Source organism: Marmota flaviventris, chromosome 16, assembly GCF_047511675.1.
Source record: "Marmota flaviventris isolate mMarFla1 chromosome 16, mMarFla1.hap1, whole genome shotgun sequence".
Classification (NCBI taxonomy): Eukaryota; Metazoa; Chordata; class Mammalia; order Rodentia; family Sciuridae; genus Marmota; species Marmota flaviventris.
This window is the reverse complement of record NC_092513.1, coordinates 52,196,484-52,222,905: the sequence shown is the minus strand read 5'-3', so window position 1 is coordinate 52,222,905 and position 26,422 is coordinate 52,196,484. Positions and strand designations below refer to the sequence as shown.

Below are 26,422 nucleotides of genomic sequence, written 5' to 3'. Positions count from 1 at the left end.
CTTTATTTATTTATTTATTTTTTATGTGGTGCTGAGGATTGAACCTAGGGGCCTTGCATGTGCTAGGCAAGTGCTCTGCCGCTGAGCCACAACCCCAGCCCCCTCACATATAATCTTAAATCCAATGAAAAAGCTTAAGGTTTTCATCTTGCACTCTTGTTATGACATAATTTTGAATCTTTTATCATTTGAAATGAATTTATCAAACCCTGAGAACCTACTCTGTGTGTGTGTGTGTGTGTGTGTGTGTGTAAAATTTAAGAGAAATTCAAGAGGAGAGAACAAAATGTTCTTGCTTTTTCAGAGTACTGGATGTGCTGGGTAGTGGTTAAGTCTCTCTGAGATACTGTAAGAAATTGCAAAGGACGGTAGGCAATGTAGGGGAAGAATAGGAAAGACATCACATTGGATGGATAATTTACATAGTATGATGCTTTGGTCATGAGTTTGGTTCATTGCTTGTGCCATGGCCACATCATGCCATGCAAAAGATCCAGCCAGCTTCACAATTATCAGGGTAAGATAGTGCTGGTAAGGAGTGAATGATTTGTAGGTGTTGGTATTTGAGAGTGATTGTTTAAAAAGCTGTTCGTAGAGTGGATTGCCATTGGAGATATAAGGCAGTGGTCCAGTTAAGAAGCTGTTGTCATGTGCAGATGGAAACTCAAGACTGGTGTTGGATATAAAGCAAAGCAAAAGTTCTAGAAATGCTGCAGAGATATATAAAATGATAAAGTGATAAAATTCAAAGCTGGTTTGTAGTAGAAGAATGAGGGGAATCCAAAATTAAATTTGGGGATTGAAATATTTCACATATCACCAGCATATCCAAATAGAGATGTCCAATGGGCATCTGGACACAGGGAGAAGACTGACTAAAGATTTGATGGTGAGAGAATGAATGAGGCATCTTCTGCTCAGATCAGTGCATGGCCCCCTCTCACCCTCTCCTGTCATCCTCCACACAATAGCCAAAGTGATCTTTTAGAAAAGTAAAGAAGGCACTGCTCTCTACTTAAAATTCTTTAATATACTGATTTTAAATGAGGGAGAAATAGATACTTGGAAGGCATTTTTGAGATGAAAAGAGGTGTTCTGAGTTGTCAAAGTGAGGGTGGGGGCTATGCCTATGTAGAGGGTAGGAGTCAGGAATTATGCAGAACCTGAGCATTTAAATGTTGCAGTTCATCTCATCTTACTATGAATTAGTATTTTTCCTTTATTGTATGGTCAGGATATTATATTGCTTTTTTTTTAAAAAAAGATTACATATGTATTGCTTTCATTTTAGGGTAAGACAGGACTTTACAAAGTATTTCTCATAAAATTTCACTTTCTAATTCAGTTTATCACTGAAGGAAAATAAAGAATAAATAATAAGCATTAGTTCAAAAGAATATATTGAGATTGGAAAGACTATAAATGTAGATTAGTCTAAATTTAAACACAATTATTTTTAAGCCTTGAGTTCATCTTATTATCACTAAGAAGAATGAATACAGTGTTAGATGCCATCCTGAAATAAATTTGAGTTAGGAACCCATGAGCTGTCATCCTGGGTGGGGCCTGGGTCTTACAACCTGGAACACTATCTCAATAATGGCACAGAGGGACGGATTGGAAACAGGCTAAATGACTAATCTGACATCTACTTCTAGTTTCTTTCAGTAGCTGATAAATATGCCCTTCATAAATTTCATTCTGAGGTCTTTCTAAATCTGTATTTTTTTTCTCTACCAAATTTTGGATGAGTGAATTCCTTAAGTTTACTACTAACTTGTCTTACATGGTGATCTTAAGCTATGAAAGCTATTCCCTAGGACAATTTTCCAGAATTTGGGGAGTTACAAGGATCCATAAAGACCCTGCAGAGCATTCATAGTGCACTATTCTATTCAGGTACTTTATAAAATGAGTTCTATGGTGAACTTTACTTGGAATACATTTACTATATAGCCCTTATTAGGAAAAGCATGGTGTGCATTATTAGCACATTGAAGATGTGCTAGGAAATGTGATCACAAAACCTATGTGCAACCTCATGCAGGACTAGTGTTCCACAGGAAAAAACTGTTCTAGCAGTTTAGAACAAACTGTTAAAGTGTTTTTTATATCCATGTATTTATTGCTGCAGTTTGGATTTTTAAATATCACCCAAAGGCCCATGAATTAAAGTTTTGGTATCCAGGTGGAAATTGTAAGAGATAGTGCCCAGTGGGAGGTTTTAGCTATTGGGAATATGTCCTCAAAGGGGATTGTGGGACTCCAATCTCTTCATATTTCTTTTGTTTACTGGCTATAAGGTGAACAGAGTTGCTCCATCATTATGGGTCCCCTACCCCACACCAGAGGTTGAAAAATGATAGGCCCACCAGATCATGGATTGGAAACTGTGAACCCAAATAAACCTTTTCCCTTAGAAGTCCATTATCTCAGGTATTTGTTATAGTGACAGAAAGCTGATTAACACATTGCTCTAGTTTGGACCTGGCATGTCTCCCAAAGGCTCATAAGTTGAAGACTTGGTCCCCAGTGTAGGAATGTTCAGGGATGGGGCTTCTTGGGAAGTGATTGGATCATGAGGGCTCTGACCTCATCAATGGACTAATACATAGCTGAATGGATTACTGGGAAATTATGGAAACTTAATTGGAAGAGTGGGTTCTTGGAGGCATGTAGTCTCAAGGGGCGACTGTACCTTGTACCTGAGCACCCCTGCCACTTCCTGGATGCAAGGACATGAGCAACTTTCCTCAGCCACACCCTTCTGCCATGAGGCTCAGAGACAATTGAATCAGCCAATCATGGACTGAAACCTTTGAAAATATGAGCCAAAATAAATCTTTGATCCTTTAACTTACTTTATTCAGTTATTTTGCCACAATGACTAACATACACACTAAGGGAGAGTTGGCAAATAGAGCATTTTTCCATTCTGTTAACCTATTTAATTATTTATTTTTAAGATGTACAACTTAATGTTATAAAATTTTAAATTGACATATAATCATTATACTTTATTTATGGGGTATAATGTGATTGATGTTTTATTACATGTATACGTAGGGTAATGAGAGCTAACCAGGATAAGTAGCATAACTATTATCTCATCCTTTTATAATTTCTTTATGACAAGTGCATTCAAAAACCTCTCTTCAAGCTATTATGAAAATATATATATATATTTTTTATTTTTTAATTTTTTATTGTGGGTTGTTCAAAACATTACAAATTTCTTGACATATCATATTCCACACTTTGATTCAAGTGGGTTATGAACTCCCACCTTCACCTCATACACAGATTGCAGAATCACATCAGTTACACATCCATTGATTTACAAATTGCCATACTATTGTCTTTTGTGCTCCACTGCCTTTCCCATCCTCCCCCCTCCCCCCTCCCCACCTCTACCCTCCCCTCCCCTCCTCTCTCTCTACCCCCTCCACTGTATAACCCTGAGGGTGTCCTTCCATTACCATGCAATTTCCCTTTTCTCTCCCTTTCCCTCCCACCTCTCATCCCTGTTAAATGTTAATCTTCTTCTCCTGCTCTTCGTCCCTACTCTGTTCTTAGTTACTCTCCTTATATCAAAGAAGACATTTGGCATTTGTTTTTTAGGGATTGGCTAGCTTCACTTAGCATAATCTGCTCTAATGCCATCCATTTCCCTGTAAATTCTATGATTTTGTCATTTTTTAATGCAGAGTAATACTCCATTGTGTATAAATGCCACATTTTTTTTTATCCATTCGTCTATTGAAGGGCATCTAGGTTGGTTCCACAGTCTTGCTATTGTGAACTGTGCTGCTATGAACATCGATGTAGCAGTGTCCCTGTAGCATGCTCTTTTTAGGTCTTTAGGGAATAGACCAAGAAGGGGAATAGCTGGGTCAAATGGTGGCTCCATTCCCAGCTTTCCAAGAAATCTCCATACTGCTTTCCAAATTGGCTGCACCAATCTGCAGTCCCACCAGCAATGTACAAGTGTACCCTTTTCCCCACATCCTCGCCAGCACTTGTTGTTGTTTGACTTCCTAATGGCTGCCAATCTTACTGGAGTGAGATGCTATCTTAGGGTGGTTTTGATTTGCATTTCTCTGACAGCTAGAGATGTTGAGCATTTTTTCATGTACTTGTTGATTGATTGTATGTCCTCCTCTGAGAAGTGTCTGTTCAGGTCCTTGGCCCATTTGTTGATTGGGTTGTTTGTTCTCTTATTGTCTAATTTTTTGAGTTCTTTGTATACTCTGGATATTAGGGCTCTATCTGAAGTGTGAGGAGTAAAGATTTGTTCCCAGGGTGTAGGCTCCCTATTTACCTCTTTTATTGTTTCTTTTGCTGAAAAAAAACTTTTTAGTTTGAGTAAGTCCCATTTGTTGATTCTAGTTATTAACTTTTGTGCTATGGGTGTCCTATTGAGGAATTTGGAGCCCGACCCCACCGACTGTAGATCGTAGCCAACTTTTTCTTCTATCAGACGGCGCGTCTCTGATTTGATATCAAGCTCCTTGATCCATTTTGAATTAACTTTTGTGCATGGTGAGAGAAAGGGATTCAGTTTCATTTTGTTGCATATGGATTTCCAGTTTTCCCAGCACCATTTGTTGAAGATGCTATCCTTCCTCCATTGCATGCTTTTAGCCCCTTTATCAAATATAAGATAGTTGTAGTTTTGTGGATTGGTTTCTGTGTCCTCTATTCTGTACCATTGGTCCACCCGCCTGTTTTGGTACCAGTACCATGCTGTTTTTGTTACTATTGCTCTGTAGTATAGTTTGAAGTCTGGTATTGCTATACCGCCTGATTCACACTTCCTGCTTAGCATTGTTTTTGCTATTCTGGGTCTTTTATTTTTCCATATGAATTTCATGATTGCTTTCTCTATTTCTACAAGAAATGCTGTTGGGATTTTGATTGGCATTGCATTAAACCTATAGAGAACTTTTGGTAATATCGCCATTTTGATGATGTTAGTTCTGCCTATCCATGAACAGGGTATATTTTTCCATCTTCTAAGATCTTCTATTTCTCTCTTTAGGGTTCTGTAGTTTTCATTGTATAAGTCTTTCACCTCTTTTGTTAGGTTGATTCCCAAGTATTTTATTTTTTTTGAAGATATTTTGAATGGAGTGGTTGTCCTCATTTCCATTTCAGAGGATTTGTCGCTGATATACAGGAATGCCTTTGGTTTATTCGTGTTGATTTTATATCCTGCTACTTTGCTGAATTCATTTATTAGCTCTAATAGTTTCTTTGTAGAGCCTTTTGGGTCTGCTAGGTATAGAATCATATCATCTGCAAATAGTGATAATTTAAGTTCTTCTTTTCCTATTTTGATGCCTTTAATTTCTTTCGTCTGTCTAATTGCTCTGGCCAGTGTTTCGAGAACTATGTTGAACAGAAGTGGAGAGAGAGGGCATCCCTGTCTTGTTCCAGATTTTAGAGGGAATGCCCTCAGTTTTTCTCCAGTCAGAATGATGCTAGCCTGAGGCTTAGCATAGATTGCTTTTACAATATTGAGGTATGTTCCTGTTATCCCTAGTTTTTCTAGAGTTTTGAACATAAAGGGATGCTGTACTTTGTCGAATGCTTTTTCCGTATCTATCGAGATGATCATATGGTTCTTATTTTTAAGTCTATTGATGTGGTGAATAACATTTATTGATTTCCGTATATTGAACCAGCCTTGCATCCCAGGGATGAATCCTACTTGATCATGGTGTACAATTTTTTTGATATGTTTTTGTATCCGATTCACCAGAATTTTATTGAGGATTTTTGCATCTAGGTTCATTAGAGATATTGGTCTGTAGTTTTCTTTCTTTGAAGTGTCTTTGTCTGGTTTAGGTATCAGGGTGATGTTGGCCTCATAGAATGAATTTGGAAGTTCTCCCTCCTTTTCTATTTCCTGAAGTAGCTTGAAAAGTATTGGTATTAGTTCTTCTTTAAAGGTTTTGTAAAATTCTGCTGTAAACCCATCTGGACCTGGGCTTTTCTTAGTTGGTAGTCTTTTTATGGTTTCTTCTATTTCCTCAATTGATATTGGTCTGTTTAGGTTTTCTATATCCTCCTGACTCAATCTGGGCAGATCATATGACTTAAGAAATTTGTCTATGCCTTCACTATCTTCTAATTTATTGGAGTATAAGGATTCAAAATAGTTTTTGATTATCTTCTGTATTTCTGAAGTGTCTGTTGTGATATTGCCTTTTTCATCCCGTATGCTGGTAATTTGAGTTCTCTCTCTTCTTCTCTTCGCTAGCATCGCTAAGGGTCTGTCGATTTTGTTTATTTTTTCAAAGAACCAACTTTTAGTTTTGTCAATTTTTTCAATCGTTTCTTTTGTTTCGATTTCATTAATTTCAGCTCTGATTTTAATTATTTCTTGCCTTCTACTTCTTTTGCTGTTGTTTTGCTCTTCTTTTTCAACGATTTTGAGATGAAGTATGAGAACATTTATTTGTTGGTTTTTTCTTTTTTTAAGGAATGAACTCCAAGCAATGAATTTTCCTCTTAGAACTGCTTTCAATGTGTCCCATAGATTCCGATATGTTGTGTCTGTGTTTTCATTTATCTCTAAGAATTTTTTAATTTCCTTCTTGATGTCTTCTATAACCCATTGATCATTCAGTAACCTATTGTTCATTCTCCAAGTGATGTATGCTTTTTCCTTCCTTCTTTTATCGTTGATTTTCAGTTTCATTCCATTGTGATCAGATAAGATGCATGGTATTATCTCTAATCCTTTATATTGTCTAAGAGTTGCCCTGTGACATAATATATGATCTATTTTTGAGAAGGATCCATGTGCTGCTGAGAAAAAAGTGTAACTGCTTGATGTTGGGTGGTATACTCTATATATGTCAATTAGGTCTAGGTTATTAATAGTGTTATTGAGTTCTATAGTTTCCTTATTCAACTTTTGTTTGGAAGATCTGTCCAGTGGCGAGAGAGGTGTGTTGAAGTCTCCCATGATTATGGTATGGTGGTCTATTAGACTCTTGAACTTGAGAAGAGTTTGTTTGACGAACATAGCTGCACCATTGTTTGGGGCATAAATATTTATGATTGTTATGTCTTGTTGGTGTATGGTTCCCTTAAGCAGTATGTAGTGTCCCTCTTTATCTCTTTTGATTAACTTTGGCTTGAAATCTATTTTATTTGATATGAGTATGGACACTCCTGCTTGTTTCCGAAGTCCATATGAGTGATATGATTTTTCCCAACCTTTCACCTTCAGCCTATGTATGTCTTTTCCTATCAAGTGCGTCTCCTGTAGGCAGCATATTGTTGGGTCTTGTTTTGTGATCCATTCTACTAGCCTGTGTCTCTTAATTGGTGAGTTTAAGCCATTAACATTTAGGGTTTTTATTGAGATATGGTTTGTTCTTCCAGCCATTTTTGTTTATTTTTGTTACTAAACATGGTTTGTTTTCCTCTTTGATTATTCCCCCCGCCCTTTACTGTCCTACCTCCCACTGTTGGTTTTCATTGTTATTTTCCATTTCCTCTTCCTGTAATGCTTTGGCGAGGATGTTTTGAAGAGATGGTTTTCTAGCTGCGAATTCTTTAAACTTTTGTTTATCGTGGAAGGTTTTAATTTCATCCTCCATCCTGAAGCTTAATTTCGCTGGATACACAATTCTTGGTTGGAACCCATTTTCTTTCAGTGTTTGAAATATGTTATTCCAGGATCTTCTAGCTTTCAGAGTCTGTGTTGACAGATCAGCTGTTATCCTGATTGGCTTACCCCTAAATGTAATCTGCTTCCTTTCTCTTGTAGCTTTTAAAATTCTCTCCTTATTCTGTATGTTGGGCATCTTCATTATAATGTGTCTAGGTGTGGATCTCTTATGATTTTGCACATTCGGCGTCCTGTAGGCTTCTAGGATTTGGGATTCTGTCTCATTCTTCAAGTCTGGGAAGTTTTCTTGTATTATTTCATTGAATAGACTGCTCATTCCTTTGGTTTGGAGCTCTGTACCTTCCTGTATCCCAATGACTCTTAAGTTTGGTCTCTTAATGTTATCCCATATTTCTTGGATGTTCTGCTCATGGTTTCTTAACAGTCTTGCTGAGCTGTCTATGTTCTTTTCCAGTTGAAATACTTTGTCTTCATTGTCTGATGTTCTATCTTCTAAGTGTTCTACTCTGCTGGTAGTATTCTCCATTGAGTTTTTAAGTTGGTTTATTGCTTCCTGCATTTCTAGGATTTCTGATTGTTTTTTATAACCTCTATCTCCCTGTATAGTTGATCCTTTGCTTCCTGGATTTGTTTGCGTAATTCATTGTCGAAGTGATCTTTCATTGTCTGATTTTGCTGTTTAATGTCTTCCTTGATACTCCAGATCATCTGAAGCATGTATATCCTGAATTCTTTATCTGACATTGCATCTGCTGCAGCTGTTACCTCTTCTAAAGTTGCGTTGACCTGCATTGCTTGTGGTCCTTTCTTTCCTTGTCTTTTCATACTGCTTGCGTATCTTTCCTGCAGGTGCGGGTGGCGGCTCTGCTCTCTCCTTATTCCACGCCGGCAGGTCACTGGGCCTGTTCTGGGAGCTGGCGGCGGCTCTGTTCTGCCCCTACTCCAATTGGGGTGACGAGTGTACCACGCCGGCAGGCCACCGGGCCTGATCCGCCGGTCGGTTGCAGGTTTGCCTACCCTGCAGGCGCGGGCGGCGGCTCTACTCTGCCCCTACTCCAAATGGGGTGACGTGTCTGTCGTACCGGCAGGCCACTGGGCCTGTCCCGCTGGTCGGTCGCAGATCTGCCCACCTTTCGGGCACGGGTGGAGGCTCTGCTCTGCCCCTACTCCAATTGGGGTGTCGTGACTACATCGCCTGCAGGACGCTGGGCCTGTTCCTGGCACGGGTGTCGACTCTGCTCTGCCACTACTCCAATTAGGGTGGTGTTTGTACCCCGCCGGCAGGCTCCTGGGCCTGATCCGCAGGTCTGTTGTAGGTCTGCCTACCTTGGAGGCGCGGGTGGCGGATCTGCCCTGCCCCTCCTACCACGTCTGCGGACCCCTGGGCCTGATCTGCAGGTTGATCACTGGTCTGCTCACCCTGCGGGTACGGGTGGCGGTTCCGCTCCGCCCCCACTCCAATTGGGGTCACGTGACCACCACACCGGCAGGGCCTGATCCGGGCGTGGCAGAAGGATCTGCTCTGCCCCTACTCCAGTTGGGGTGACGTGTGTACCACACTGGCAGGCCACTGGGCCTGACCCGCCAGGCTGTCACAGGTCTGTTTACCTTGCAAGCGCGAACGGCGGCTCTGCCCTGCCCCTCCTACCACGCCCATGTACCACTGGGTCGCGGGTCTGCCTAGCTTGCTGGTGCGGGTGGCGGCTCCGCTCCGCCCCCTCTCCAATTGGGGTCACGCGGTCACCACGCTGGTGAGCCGCTGGGCCTGCTCCGGGCGCTGGCGGTGGCCCGGCTCCTCCCCTCTGGCTCGACGACAAATTGAGGAGACTCGGGTGACTGTGCCTCACCCCCGCTACCAGGAGACCAACTGCTTATGTCACCGCTGGTATTGATGAAGTTCTCTCCTCCGCCGCTTTCTGCAGACATCAGATCTCTGCCATGTTGGTATCCTATGCGAATGGCAGCATTTTGTTCCCCTTGCCGGGCAACCAAAGCAACGGGTGAGACCTGACCGGCCCTCAGCAGGACCCGGACCGAGAAGCAGTTTCCGCGGGCTCCTAGCCCTGGGCCAGGGAAGTTCCGGGAGCCGGAACTCGGCCGCTCCGTGCTCGGTGTAAGCTCCTATAAGTGTAAGCTCCAAGAAGCAGTCCCCGCGGGCTCAGTTCCGGGAGCCGGAATTCGGCTGCTTAGTGCTTGGTGTGCTCTGATAGGAGCAGGGTCCAAGAAGCAGCCTCCGCAGGCTCCGCAGCCCTGGGCCAGGGCGGTTCCGGGAGGGTTCCGGGAGCCTGAACTCGGCCGCCCCGCGCTCGGTGTTCACTCCAATAAGATCAGGTTCTAAGAAGCACCCAGGCGCTGAGCCCTAGCAATCTGTCTGCAAGCCGCAGGCGAATTGCAGCCTGAAATTACCTGTTCTATGGCTGAATGAGCTGCGGTCAGTCGAAAACAGGGGTGGTGACGTCAGTTTACCAACATGGTGGCTGCTGGCCTCCTCTGTGGTCTGACCGGTGTGGAGAACCGAGATGGACCGCTTCCTTCCCCCGTCTCGAACCCAGAATTCAGCCCTGAGTATGGTGCTTGCGCGGCTGGCAGAAACTGCAGCGCTGTAACCCTGCGTCTCTATCCCAGCGCGCGCTGCAAACTCTAGCCGCGGGGCGATTTGCTGAATAAGCAGTGTTACCCTCCGTGAGACAAACCTCTCGCGTTTGAGTCCCCGTAGCCGATCCTCGTGCGATGGAAATCCTTCCTCCAGGTTCCGGAGCACCCCACTATTGCTGGAAATTCCTAACAAGATATCCTTTAGCCATCCTGACTTGTCATACTCCCACACAGTGAGGCAGCACACGGGGGCAATGCACTCCCCTCGCCGCCATCTTCCTTCCCCGTCGAAAATATATATTTTTAATTAAGAACATTTTATTTTGCAGCATCAGGGTCAAACTCAAGGCCTTGTGCATACTAGGCAAGTACTCTACCCCCTGAGCGACATCCCTAGCACCATTACTGTTAACTATAGTCACATACTGTGCAATAGAACACCAGAACTTATTTTCCCAGTCTACCTGTGATGTTTTTCCTGTAGGCTGACTTCTCCCCAATCTTCCTCCATCCTGCCCTCCCCAGTCTCTTATAACTACCATTCTACTCCAGACTTCTCCTAACTCATTTCTCATACAGATGGTTGACGGTGAGTGGGGAGACAGTGGGTCATCACCAATATCTGGGCAGCCCTAAAACAAGGACAAGCAACTCACTGAAAGAAGATGGGATTTAGATTTTAAAACCTTGGTTGTGTCTCTTGCTCTGTGATGCCTAGCAGCTGTGTGCTGTAGAGAGGGTCGCTTGGTTCTCTGCATTTCCTCATGTGTACTGAAATGGGAATAATATAGACTCTACTTATTACTAGGATTATTTTATAAAAATATATTTGCTAGTATGTGTGGAAATTTTGCAAAATGTATTGGGTTTTTAAAATGTGCTTTAAGTATTCATCAATTTCTAAATGGGAATGAGTCCTGGTGTTCTAATTAGTGAATTGAATTATTAAATATGTAGTCTAAGCTTTCTATTTAAGGCTAAAATTAGTTTTTGTGTATAAATGTATAAAGAAAACAAAAATCCAAATCTTCCTCCGTGAAGAAGAAGAAGGAGGAGGAGAAGGAGGAGAAGAAGTAATCTTGAGGTTTATAACTGCACTCTTTCTGGGTCAGGTCTAAACATCAGCCCATTAGACTAGTTAGGCATCTAGTTCAATTTAATGCTCAGTACCTGTTTTTTATTTTTGGTATTGGACATTGAACCCAGAGGTGCTCAAGCACTGAGCTACATCCACAGCCCTTTTTATTTTTCCTTTTGAGACAGGGTCTCACTAAGTCGCTAAGGCCTAGCCTCGCTAAAGTGCTGAGGCTGGCTTTGAACTGCCTCAGCCTCCCAAGTCACTGTCAGCACCTATTTTTCATCTCTGTTCTGCTGGAATTGTCAGCATGAAGAAAATTGGGTTTTAATAGCTTTATAAGATAATATTCCCAGGAGCTTAGGTCTTCAAGCTCTTCATTTTCATTTATAGCAAACTTGATTTCATTTGGGCTTTCATAAAAATATCTTCCAAAAAAAGATTACAAACAAAAAAACAGATTTTTTCCCCCCAATACAAAACGATGTCAAAACCATAGTGCCATTGATAGTATATAAGGGTCAGAAATAGTTGAAGAAATATGTTAGTTTTTTGATACAGAAAATTGTTTGATGATGTGCAATTAAGAAAGAGTTCGAAATTATTTTGGTCAGATTATATTGTTATATTATGTGCATGTGTGAATATGTAACAACGAATCCCCCCACTATGTACAATTATAATGCTGTAATGAAAATATGGGGAAAAAGAGAATGAGCTCAAATGGCAATGCTTCTCAACAGAGGCTTTGCCACTTCAAAACGAAAAAAACGATTTGAATTCGTCTCACTAGAACACATGCATATGCATGGGCCACGGTTCAGAGAGAAAGGGTACAATATCAAGTGACAGGCACTGGAGCTTTGGAGGATGGGTCCCTCCTGTTATAGGACATAATTAGGGTAGAGCTCTGTGCTTCTAGGCAAAACCAAGTTGGTCCCCAAGTTGTGGAAGTTGGATTTAAATTAGATTTGAATTGAAAAGTTATTTAACACCCTAAAGCCTCATTTTTCTCCTCTCTGAAATGTAGATAATAGTATTTATCTCTTGGGATCATTGCAAGGACATTGAGATAATGTATCTGCAAGGTGTTTAACAGAATGACTGGCACCTGGTAAGTACATATTACCCATGTACACATACACACACAGACACACACACACATAAATGCAAACATACAAATGACCATTTCTTCCTTCAAATATCCATCTGGAGAAACTAGACACTTTTATAACAATGTCTTTATAACAATGTCTTATAACAATGTCTTTTTTTTTTTTACTTCACTAACACTCATCATAATGTCTTTGACAATAAATACCTTAACCTTATTTCTGGATCACCCCATTCCAAAGTGCCATAAGAGCCCGTGGCGTATTCTTTCAGATGTAATTGAGGCAGCAAATCTTTTCTTTCAGAGAGTGGGAGGGAATTTGGGTTTTGAAAACTATCATAAGTCCTTTGAAATAAAGACTGAAAAACAAATAATGAGTTTGGGTCATACAACTTTGAACAAAAACAAGCTAATAAAATGGAACAAGATTCTAGGCATAAAGGGAGGCTCAGAGTGCAGGTAGAGAGTGGATCGTAATTATTTTATTGGGCTTCTAGCTCCCTGGTATTCTTGTTGTACAGCTTCTTGTTTAAATGTTGGAGAACTCTGGGGCTCAGTACCCGAGCCTCTTCTCTCTCTAGGGAATCTTGCCCCTTCCCATGGCTTTACAGACCTTCTATTTGCCTAACTCTTAATTCTCTATCTTTGGCTAGCATCTTTTCTCTGGATTCCACACTTGCTTATTTAACCATCCAGTTCATGCCTTTTCATGGAGGTCCAACGAGCTCCTCACATGCATGTTCAGAGTGGAGCTCCCACTCTTTTTCCAGACTACCATCTCCATCTCCAGACTACCATCTCCATCTCCAGACTACCATTATTCTTTCTCCTCTCAACAAATGAAAACCATCCTTCTGGTTGTTCCTTGCAAAGCCTTTGGCCTCACCCTTGACATCTCTTTCTCTCATACTTTGCATCTTGTTGGTCAACACATTCCGTCCACTCTACCATGGACCACCCCAGTTCTACCCCTCTGGCCAAAACCACTATATCTATTCCTTGGGTTATGATAACCTCTTGCTCCTCCTGTCCTTGTCTTCTTCACTTCACTGTTAAGATGGAATCTAGTTATGTTATTCCTCTGAGGCTTCCTATCTTACTCACTTGCAGTCCTTACCATGAACTACAAAGCCCTCTGTAAACTTGTCTTCTGTCAAACATTTTTTTTTTACTTCACTAACACTCATCATTAACTCACACCTGCCTCACAGTCTTCCTGCTATTCCTTGAACATTTCAGGAATTACTATCCTAGGACCTTTGCACTTGCTCTTCTGTCTGTCTGGAATGCTCATTCCCCATGTCTTTGCATGACTAAGTGTTTCACTTCTTTCAGGTCTTTTCTTGAAATGAATCTTCCCTGACTTCCCTATTTAGACATTTTATTTCCTTTCTTCCTTGCTTTATTAATTTATTTTCTTTAGAAATTCCTTTATTTTTTGGTCTTTCCTTTCAGAAAATATACTCCACGAAGGCAAGAGATTTGTATGTTGTTCTTATTATTACATTTCTGGCAACTTAAATATGTCTGGCCTATAGTAAACATTTAATAATTATTTGTTGATTACATGAATAAACCAATTAGTTACTCATTCAGTTATCTATTTCAAAGTTGATACAGGAACTATGGGAGGTCCAGGAAATGAACGTAGAGGAGAAAACACTAAGCAGTAGTCTGGGCACTTGGATTCTACTTCTAGCTGTGTCTCTAACAAGTCATGTAGTTCTAGGCCTGTTGCTTTACTTCCATGAGACTTGATTTCCTCTTCTGCAAAATGAGACAGTTATAAGAGATAAACAGATGGTGCCGGAATCTCTTATAACAACAAAGACACAGTCACTCTTTCAGACCTTATTAGAACTTTCTGTGATAGCCAGATAGGGTACATTTGTGTGTCTATTTTAAGGTTTGCTCTAGTAGTTTTTGTCTTTGAGAGGGAGGACCAAAGTCAGACAGGGAGTAGAAGAAGAGGTAATTTCTTAGTGTTGCTCCACAGTGTTTCATTTACCCTGTGTCTCAACACATCCTCTCACTAAGTTGGAAACTCATTTTGTACTATTGCAGTAATGCCGATGCTGTTACATTATGTTATATGTTTTTTTTTTTTTAAGTATTTCTATGTGCACTGATCAGCATCCCAACATCACCATGAGGAAGGTGGGTCAGGTTTTATTAGCTTCTCCATTTACAGAAGTCAGAAGCAGCGATTCAGAGGGTAATTCATTGGCAATGTCACAGAGAAAGTTTGAAGCAGTTCAAGGCCAGACTTCATAAAAAAGAAGTGTTCTTTTCTAGTACTAGAACTTACCGTTAAGATGCTAAAGAACTGGTACCATTCTTACCCAAGCCTCTAAGTCTGGAGTGGTGGATTGTTTAGCAACACTTAAATAGATATTTCTGCAACTCATGAAGTGCCAGGAATGTCACAAAATTTTGTTGGAAGTTTGAAGATTTTCAGTGTTGTATAGAGTTTGATCTCTTGACTTTGGGTTTTGGGAGATAAGTACCTCTTCCTTCTCTCCATTAGACTATGTGATGGTCCTACCTAGACATTTTACCAGAATAGCAATACAACTCTGTCCCCTGAATATCTGGTCAGAAAAGATAGATATGTGGAGCAAACTGTACTTCATTATTAAGCAACCTGATCTGTTTCTCAATTGAACAATGACAGATATAACTTTTTAGATAATTATTAATCAATGCAGAATTTTAAAGACAAGAATCCCAAATCAAACTGGATAACCAGGAAATTTGTCCAGGTATAAAAAACATATAAAATACAAAGACTTATATCTGCAAGCTTAGTACTTAGGATATAGTTGAATTCATGACCTGTTATCTTAGTGGGATTGATTAGAATTAAGACTATTCTGAGTTGATTTGGCCTCTGGTATAATAGGGATTAGAGGCATGAGGCATACTGCCAAGGATCCCAAGATTAGGTGTGTTGAACCATGTCTCTTCTCCTGGAAAAGCCGGAGAATGGTGTCTAAAAGCTGGATTCTTTAGTGATTCATTTAAAATTCCATAATTTTTGTTAGTAAGGTCAAATATGTCACACTGAGCAGATAGTTGAGAAAACTGAGGGCAGTAAGTATAAAATATGCAGTATTACCTTTGAGTTTTCTGCCCCAGAGACAGAATGCTTAAGGCAGGAAGTGTGAGAGGTATATGCCTTGTAGGTCTGTTTATAGCTGGAGCCCTAATACCTTGGACACTCTTCCTGGCAAAGGAGCAGAATAAACCTTCCTCCAAGCCCCAGCACCCCAGAGAGAATGCAGCTGTCACAGCAGAGTCTCCTGCACATAAAGTTCATGTTAGAGCTGCCTGGACCAGCAGGCAGATAATAGCTATTCCAAGAGTTAGGGAGCAGAGCAGGCTGCAAGCTTTGTTCAAAGTATATTAGGACAAAGCAAAGTGTCAGTATGAATCAACAGGTTAAGAAGAAATTTGAATAGTTCTATATGCTAGATGGTCACACTGTAAGGTAATATAAGAGAGATTCAGCACCCAGGGGCCACCCAGGAAAATGGTCCTAGAAGAATCCCAACTGAGCCTGTGTTCTATCAGTCACATTAGCTATGTGTGTTTGCCAGTGTATTCAGTCGACTTGAGCAACAGTTTCAGTAACTCGTTATTTATGTTAACATATTTTTTGGTCTGAGTGTAGGTTGAGTCCTTCCCAATGAGTACTTTTATTTTATTTTTTTAATGTGGGGCTGCTGAGGATTGAACCTTGTGCCTCACATGCGCTAGGCAAGCGCTCTACTACTGAGCTACAGCCCCAGCCCCCCAGTGAGTACTTTTAAGCCTCCTCATGGTCCCTGGCTAAGAAAACTCCTCTAGGGATTGTTATATTTAGACCTTGGACCAGGCAGACATTGAATGTTATTAATATTGTGAAGATTTTATCATTGAATGAATTCTCTATTAGCAGGGTCAATTTCGGTGTCAGTAGCAATTTATAGCTTACTATTCTCTGAGGTCCTGGTTGAGGTCCTTCCTTCCATGTATTGTTTCTGGAATCATATGCTCTCGGAATTATCATACAGCCATAGGTGTCATTGTAATCTTTGCTGCATAACCCAGTTGAACATGGACATTATTACAAGTCTTACAGGTATCGCTATAGAAACTATAATATACAGATTAACCTGTCCCTCCATTGTATGCACCTGTGCACGTACACAGAGGAAAGGAATGGAACTAATTTTTGGAAATGACATTGTAGTAAAACTCAACCTTGTGTGCCAGAATCTATCTGCAAATCTCCCTTCCTTTTTGTCAAGATCTAAGTAAAACTATTATTGAATTCTTCTACCCAAGTAACTTATTGACCAGAAGGTAACACAAATCTAACTGTGTTACTTATTTGCACCAAACCTTCAAAGACTCATCAGCTATGAGACAAAACTCAAAGTCTATGGTGGGCCATACGAGACTTCATGCTCTGCCTACCCTGCCACACATTTTATGCATTAGAGATAGCACATTGCTTCTTCTTTTTTTCCCTTCAATGTGTGTGTGTGTGTGTGTGTGTGTGTATGTGTGTGTGTGCATGCACATGTGCACACACACACACACACACACACACACACACACACACTGGTTATTGTCTTCTTTACTTGGTTTATGCTCTTCCCTCTTCAGTATCTTCTGTTCCCATTTCCTTTCATGCTGCAGCTTAGATCAAGTGTCACCCCTTCTTCTTGCTTCCCTCAGCCCTTCTGTTTTCAGGTGCCCCTCTGAGTTCCCATTGGACCCAATACAAATCACTACGAAGCACATTTCATTTGTCTGTCTTCTGCAGTAGACTCCAAGTTTCTTTAAGACAGAGCTGTGTATTTCTTATGAATCTTCAGGTTTTTCTTTGTCTAGCTCAGTGTTTGGTATACAGCAGCTGAAAAAAAATAGTATTTATTTAAGAGAAATGATATTAGCATTCAAAAACATCAATCAGTCTCAAGAAGCACAGTAGAACTTGTGAAAGGACAGGCATTCTAATCCAACTTTAAAGTCTAGTGAAAATAGCTCAGATATGGCTTAGTTTCTATTCACCAGAGTTTACTACTGAATTGGCAAACAAGATGTTCAAGAAAAGCAAGAAATGAAGAGTCTGGGGAACTAATGGATCAAAGTTCTTACTATTTTCTCACTCTTTAAGGAAATATGCTCAGATTTCAGTGGTCAGGGGTAGGGAGGGGAGAGTTAATGGGCTCCTGCCTTTGATAGCAAGAGGTTGAAGGAGAGGCCATGTCAGCACACTGGGGTCTATCCATCAATACTAATGGAAATTCTTGCTTTGCCATTGATGCACACTTTGGGATTCTATTTGTCAATGTGTTATCAGGCCAAGAGCTGGCCTGGCCAAGGCCTTACCATCATCATATTTTTTTCCGGTTAATAGCAAAAGATTGCTTTAGTATGTCATCCAATCCCAGAACAAATCATATCTGAAAAACAATGATTATGTCCAAAGTCTTTTGTGGCTGGGGGTTTGCCATAAACTATACATATTTTTATTAAAGATTTTCCATAATATTATCCATGGGATTTACCGTGTATCATTGGGCACGATCACGTTCATGTCACAAAAATCTAGAATCAAAATTACTTCCTAGACTCTAGCAACTCAGAGGACAGCATGTATGAAAATAAAAGTCCCAAGAATATAATAGAAGGTTACAGACAATTTTGTTAATAAAAGCCATAGAAATATGAAGTGTTGATAGATGGAATTTTCCATATGCCATGAAAAAAGAAACAGTTTGCATCATCACATTCCCCCTCTCATCCTACCTGTTTTATTTCTTCTTCCTCCTCAGCCAGTTCCCTCTGCTTTGCCAGACTGTTTCTTATTTCCCCCCATTGTCACAGGACTCGCTGTTCTCCTTTGTATCTGGGTTCCTTTGCTTATGTTCTTTGCCTAGAATTGGGTAGTTCTTTCCCTTTCTGCTTTATGCAGTTAAGTCTGGGCATTCTTCAGGCTGCAGCTCATTTATTAACTCCTTTATCAATTTTTGATTTCTCAAACACATTCATTTCTCTCAAACTGTTAGAACAATAGTCTTTTGTTTATTTGGTGTGGCCCAATTACATTGCTAATGGTTGCAGGAGTATGTATTGACCTTGACAAATCTCTGTAGTAACTTCCATCCTTGAGATTCTGACTCTAGATTGTCTCCTAACCAAGCAGTGAGCTCTATAAAGGGTGAAATTCATTTTGTCTGGAACACCTTACAATGTCTAGAACAGTGCAAAGCGTATTGGTGCCTAATAAGTATAGTATGAGTAGCCTGAAAAGAATTAAAATTGAGACTTAAAAAAATCTAATAATATATGTTTCCGATGGAGAATATAGATAGGTGCTCAGAATGAAACAATTTGTACTGAATTAATAAAGTTGATATCGCTATTTAAACTTTTTTGCTAATATACTTAAATGTCAATGTGCATAGGATAAGAAAAGGTCCTAATGTATTCATGAATAGAATTCTTGTCAGCAGCCTATATGGAGCACCTGAATTTTAAAAGTACCATTTGCATTAAATTGTACAGGCATAAAGCTAAAAATCCTAGTTAGACTAGTTATCATTCTGTATTTGACTTTGATATCTCCTCTTCTGAAGGAACTTCTCCAGGAAAGAATAAAGAATTCTCGAGGGCAAGACACAATGAAGAGTGAGGACTACCTGTCTCAGAAAATGAAACGAGTCAGCTATTCATTTCTACCACTGAAAGCCGACTCTGACATTTCTGACAGATTCACAGTAAATGGGTTTATGGGTTCTGAACCACATGCTTTGTAAAACCCACTGCCCCAAGGTGGGCTGAGATTTCTTGTTGGAGAAATATAGCCAACTCATTAGTATAGGGCTTAGATTGAACAACGTGGACCTTTCCAAGAACTACCAGGCTATAGGTTGGCTTCCATAATGTAAATAATACACATATAATCTTTCAATGGAAAATATAATCTCATCAGTTTGCTTTTTCACTTCCAGATCGGTTTCCCTCAGTGGTACCCTGTCTGGGCTGTTCCAACACTTTGACCTGACTTTGTTGCCTTCTGTTTGTACCTGATGCATTGAATGTGCCTGTTCACAGTCCTTTGGCTTGGTCTGCCCCAGCAATTGGAGCTGCTTCCTCTTCCTCCCTGGCAGGTAGCTCTGTGCAAAACCACCAGCCACATCTGCCTGTGCAGGGGCTACCCAGGAGCTTGGTGGTGCAAGTTGATGGGCAGAGCATTCCTGGGGTCAGCGTTAACCAATGGGAAGGAAATAGAGGACAAGAGAGGGAACATCTTCTCTTTCTTTCTGTGGACTTTGGTTTCTGTGCAGATTCTGTCAGGAAACATCTAAGTAGTTGAGCAAGTGCCCTGCCAGTGAGGGGCTGTGTTTCTTCTGGGTTCATTGTGAAGCAGTTGCCAGCCTTTGTATTGCTTTCCACCCTCCCAACTTTACTAACAGCTTTCTTAGTCTTGCTGCTCTGGAATTGTATGCCCCAAATAAATCTCCAGAGCTTTATCCTGCCTCAGGCTATTTTTTCTAGGGAAACTTGGATACATTGACATAATAATGCCTTGTTTACATGCTTGTTTCTTTTGGGAGACAGTAAAACCCTTGAAAGCAGGAACTATGTCATATTTTTTTTGTTATACTTCCTCCAGTACCCTACATAAAGAAGGCTAAAAACTTAGTCCCTGTCACAGACTTCTTCATGAAACTAGGGAGAAGCATAGAATAAAAATATTCTCTGTAAAGTGCCCTTCAAATATGATTATCATACTGTCTTTGATCTTACTGGAAAGTATTTAAAAATCATCCTCTGTATATTAAAGATAATACACTATTCGAATCATGGATAAAGCCAGAAAAAGAAAGTTTTGAATAAGCAGATAGTTAAAAGCCCTAGGGGTATTTTTGCCATTTTGTTATCACTACCGGTAATATAATTTTGATTAAAAATGAACTCGGGTAATCTGTACAATCTATTTAAATGTCTTAGGCTTTGGCTGTTCTGGAAGGTAAAGAATAAATAAATATCAACAAATAAGCATCTAAGAACTTTGATAGGAACTAAAGGTGGAAAGCCCATTACGTTCATAAAAAGAAGTTCAAATAAAGCCAAATTGGGAAAAAAGCAGATCTCAGCACCTTCTGTCGAATTTGCAATAAACCCCAGAGGCTGAACATTCATCTTACTTAACTCTTAGTCCAGTGCTTAGTTCAAATAGAGTACTATAAGTATTTCCCAAATTGTATTAATGGTGGTGAAAAAGATCACAGGTGAGAGGATGATGGGAAGATTGTCAACTCAGGGTAATTTGCAGTGGAGGATATATCTTGATCATGAATGCTTGGTGTCTGAAGCAGTCTGATCTGGTGTGAGCACCATGTGCTACATTCAATGTATGTGTTTTAGGAATATATATCTGGACCTAAATATTAAGCCTACTCTTTTACCTTTCATTTCTAGTTTTATTTCAAAGTATTTTTTTTTAATGCAGATCGAAGGAGGATTCCAGATCAATAGCCAAAACAATTTTGCGTCTAAAAAAAATAGAGTTTAGAGAATGTGTGTGGAGAGTGTGCCAAATTTGAGAGTATCAAGGTTGAGCATTTTAGAAACTCTTACTTTTGAAATAAGAATAGAGATCAGAGAGGTACAGATGGGAACTAGGAGAAAAGGAAGGATCACTATTATTGAGCTAGAAGCTTTGTTGGTGTTGTCTCACTAATTTTTATAAAAATCAATCTTCCGGGGCACCTACAATAATTCCCATGCATGGCTTGAGGAAACTGAGGCTCCTACAGCTTTATTGGAGTGAAAGCCCTGTTCTGCTGTCTGGTTATCAGTACTGTTGGCAGAAATGAAGGCTCTCTCTCTCTTTTTTTTTTTTTTTTTTTAAATCAGATGCCCTATTCTTATCTATGAGGCATTAGTAACATTGTCAGTCTTTTACTTTCTGTTACAGGATCTTGGTTTTAGTGTTAACTGAAATGGCTTGGAGTACTGGTCCAAAGGGTGGAGGCCAGGACTTGGATACTGTATTTATTAGTCAGGGTTCCCAAGAGGAACAGAAAAGAAAGAATATCACAGATGCTGTAATCTTTGCCATCTCAAGAAGTTGGTTATTAAACCATGAACATCTTCAAGATGTTCTTGAGTTTAGTAATAAAACCAATTTCAAGGTGCACCGCCTGTAATTCCAGCTACTCATGAGGCCGAGGCAGGAGGATCACAAGTTCAAGGCCAGCCTGGCCAACTTAGTGAGACCCTGTCTCCAAGTAGAATAAAAAGGACTGAAGGTGTAGCTCAGTGGTAAAGCACCTGGTGAGAAGTGTGGTGTTCAATCCCTAGTACCACAAACAAATGAACAAATTGGGAAAAAAACGTAGTTCCAGCCTAAAATGATGATACTTGAAATTATGCCTTTAAATTCTGCTTCTTGACTTTGCCTTTAGTTATAGATTTAGTGCCAATATTTATGTGGTTTTTATTTTTGATATAGTGTAATGGAAAAGCTGTAGACGATTTTGCCTGGAAAATCTTTTATTTTGCTTTCTTTATGCTTGTCTTATAAACTATTGTCATCAAAATATTCTCTACCAATGGAATGCCCATTCACCACTCCTAAATAGAGTGCTTTGTTTACTAGGATGGGAGATTTCTCAAATATTGGAAACTGGTCTGTGTCTTATAACATTTCACAAGAAAACACTGAGATGTTATTATTAAAAGTGTGTGTGGGGGGGTATATGTCTTTGACATTGAGTCAAAAATCAGGAAAATCTTTTTCCTTTTTAACTCAACATTCATTTTTTTTTCTTAGTAACTGCAAATATCATCATGCAGAAATTTTACTTCTTTGGTTTCCTGAGCTCATAGGTCACATTGCTTTTTTACTGGAATCTCTACCTGGCTCAGTAACCAAGGCAACAAATCCCCAGTTAATGACTCACTAGAAATTCACTGTGGAGGTGGCTTATTAGTTTTTTTTTTTTCCCCCAAGAGCTGGGATAAAAAGCATGTTCATGAATTTTTTTAAAATCTATTTCTCCTTTCTCTTTTACTTGCAGTCCTGATAACCTAAAGTAAATTTAATTAAAATCAATAGATTAAAAATATCCAGCACTTTAAAATACTATTTTGGGACTCATGGTATAGGCATATGAAAATATTGACAAGTTGAAGAATATTTTATTTCATGACTGTACTTCAGTTTGCATGTGGGTGAAAAACAAAAGAAATTTAAAATCATATCTTTTTTTTTTCATCAGGTAGAGCTCTAAGCTCTAGAGTATATAAAATCGTATCTTTAGGTTTAAAAATTATTCTAGTCCTTTGAAGAATTGTTTGGAGAAGGCATCTTTAAGAAGGTACTAAGCATGCCTTAAGGGAAAGAAGAAAGAACAAGTAAAAATCTGACATAACTTTAAATGGAAAAAAAAGTCAACTTTTAATTTTTTTTTATGAACAGAAGTAAATGTGAGAAGAAATTAATGAAAGAAAAAAAAACTCTCAAATTAAAAAAAAAAAAACAACAACAAAAAACCAAACCCAAAACAAGACGAAACAAAAATTCTGGGAACACTTTTTTTTTCCCTACCAAAATATTTAAAGAGAAGCAAGATGGAGAGAAAATGATAGAATGACATTTAACGTATTTCTCAAGTGTTTACAAGAGAGAAAAAGGCAGTAACACGGATGACCATGGTTACTTGGTTTGAAAGTGCTAAAAGGAAAAATCTTAAGAAAGGTGTCAAGGTACAAGGGAACATTAACAACAGACTTGTAACATGTTCCCCTTTGCCACACGGGCTTTAATGCCATCTTAAAAAGGATAAAAATAACTGAAAATTACATCAAGGAAATATTTCCAATTCCTCTTAAGAATGATGTTGGTATTTGCTACATTAATACATTTCTGATGTCTTGGCTTATAAACTTGCAAATATACTTTTGAGAACACTCATTCAATAAAAATTAATATTAACTAAAAATAAGAATTGGAGACAATTTGTGAAAAATATTAGTCTATAAAATTATTAGAAGGTATTTATCTATGGCTTCATAATAGTGAGAATGTAAAAAAATAATGAAAAAATTATGTGACTGTTCATTAGGAGTGGGAGAAGAAAATATTAAGGGTCAGTGGAAGTCTAAATATGCTGTTGTATGTCTGTCATTTTTATGTTACACAAACTTGGAAGTTATTTCTGGATGAACAAATCCGGATTTTGAGAGTGCTGTGGATGTGCTTGTCACTGGGGAAACATCATGCCAGCATCTCATGGAAGGCACAGAGGTCTTCTACTCTTCTGACCAAATTATTGCTAGGAAATATTGAAAACATTTTTGTTTTTTGAAATTTAAAAATATTGCTAGGAGAATTAGTAACAAATTACCTGAAAGTCATAAGTGGACTCAATCCCACAAGTGGCTGGTGGATTGGTTTTGTTTCTCCTTGTCCAAATTCCCTTTACCACAGTTTTGCCTAGAGACCCTTCTGCCTTTCCTCTGGCCAGCAAGCTTTGGTTTGGAGCTGTCTCTACCTCTGATCTCCAGAGCTAACGCCTTTACTTAGGTTATGCCATCAGCACCTGCCAATTTGGCTGATTTTAGTTAAGAAGCTCAGCTGGCTGGGTGCAGTGGTGCATACCTATAATCCCAGCCACTCGGGAGGCTGAGGCAGGAGGGTCGCAAGTTCAAGGACAGCCTGGGCAATTTAGAGAGCTTCTGTCTCAAAATAAAATAAATAAATAAAAGGACTGGGAAATAAAAAGGATCTACCTCTGTGGCAAAGTGCCTTTGGGTTCAATCCCTAGAACAGCAAAACAACAAACGAGAAGACTCAAAGACTTTGGTTTGAGCTTTCGTTGGACTCTCTCCCCTTAGCATTGGGCTGTGTGTGTTGGGATCTAAAAGTTGAAGGAATCTGTACAAGGAACCCAAGAATGTATGTAAAGAAAAGAGGTAATATTACCTAAGTATGGAATAAAACCATACTTGAAGCCACTGCTTGGTTTGGACTTTTCATTTAAATAAATAGTAAAGGCTTTTTTTTTTTTTAGCAGTTTGAGACTTTCTTTTTCTCACTTGGAGCTAACACATCTAAGAAAAACAGAGCTCTTTAACCTATTCACAGGTGCAGAATTTCCAGGGTAGAGCCAGTAGGGATTGAGTCATTCTGTAATGAAAACAAGTGTAAATCATGCAAGGGATCTTTTCTATTAATGACTAAGATATCAGAAAACAATGTAAAGGCTTGTACCATGACTTCAAGAAAGCTGTATCTTAATGAAGAATAAAAGGGTAATAGTAACAAAAATAAAGAACAATTAGGCACTGTGCCCTGCTTTTGTTTTTTAGTAAATGCACAAAGAATGTATAGGATTAGTGATTGGTTATAAGAAGGCTTTGAGAAGGAGACAGGCAACAGAATAAATGAGTTAATAGCTGGATTAAATGCCTACATTATGCATGGACCAAAATTTAAGTAATTATTAAGGCAGAAAGCTTGGAAATTTAAAAAATGTCTTACAGTTTATTCCATTGAGATTAGCCATTCTTGGTTATTATTGTAGTAGAGCATAATCCAGTCAATCCAGCATACAAACAGATACTTAAAATAATGTTTTAGCTTTTGGAATGTAATTTGGGTATCAGGGTACCAACCTGAGAAAATATTTTAAATGATTTTACAGCGTATATGAACAACATTTTTCATTAATAATGTGATTCTCCTTAAAAGAATGAATGTTCTGGTTTTGGCTGTGCAAGTGACCTTTTTACCCCTTATAAGATTGTACAGTGGATCTACTGCTGTGTTATAAGAAATGTTTAATTTTTAACTACTGGTGAAAGGTAACAACAAAGTAAAGTTGAAGGTCTGTCAGAAATGATACGTTCTGATATTTTCTTGCATATGTTGAGGTCAAACGCTTCGTTCTTTTAAATCAAATAGGAAACTTGATGGGTTGTAAGCAAGTTAATCGGGGATCACAAGTCTTCTGCAATATTGAGAGTATAAAGAATCTTAACATTGTCATTGACTTGTGGTGAAAGATAAGTGAATTTTTTTTTTTTAGGGATGGTAATAAAAAATAAATGAAACACACTGAGAGGCTATTGAAGACTTAGAGGAAAATGTGTAACTATAGAGTACAAGTCTGAAAGATGAATCTGAAATGAAAAAGGATGCAATGAATTTGTATATTAAAGGAATTGAGGGTAGCAAATGGAAAATATACCGAGCAGAGTAGCAATTTTGTCAAGAATGTTAATTTATTGTGTGCCTGTTTTATACATTTCTCTGTTAAAAAAAGAATTCAAAGTATCTTGGATATTTTGAGTTTTTTATAATAGAGCAGATGAGTCTATGAATCAAGTCTGTGTGTGAACTTGCACTTAAGGTAAATGAAAATATGACTTGAGAGAAGAATCATCATGCAGGATGAGCCTTCGTGCAGGAAGTCTGATTTTTACAGTTGTCAAAAGTATCTAAATGATGAAATATCTCCTCTTTTCCAATGTGATCACTTATTCTCAGGAAATAAAAGAAATTGATAACAGTCTAGTGGTTTGTGTTATAAAGCATAACACAGTGGTTCTTTTAGATAAGATATGTCACAAATAAAGCACAAAAATATGAATTTCATGATTGCTTTTTCTATTTCTATGAGGAATGCCATTGGGATTTTGATTGGAATTGCATTAAATCTTTAAAGTGCTTTTGGTAGTATGGTCATTTTGATAATATTGATTCTGCCTATCCAAGAGCAAGGTAGATCTTTCTATCTTCTAAGGTCTTCTTTGATTTCTCTCTTTAGAATTCTGTAGTTTTCACTGTATAGATCCTTCACCTCTTTTGTTAAGTTGATTCCCAAGTATCTTTTTTTTTTTGAGGATATTGTGAATGGGGTAGTTTTCCTCATTTCCTTCTCAGAGGCTTTGTCACTGATATACAGAAATGCCTTTGATT

At 39.1% G+C, this 26,422-nt stretch overlaps 1 pseudogene; it reads left to right on the top strand.

Moving 5' to 3' along the window:
* Positions 1-9,303: 9,303 nt before the first annotated feature.
* Positions 9,304-26,422, top strand: part of LOC114098707 (peptidyl-prolyl cis-trans isomerase D-like) — a 63,353-nt pseudogene continuing 46,234 nt past the window's right edge.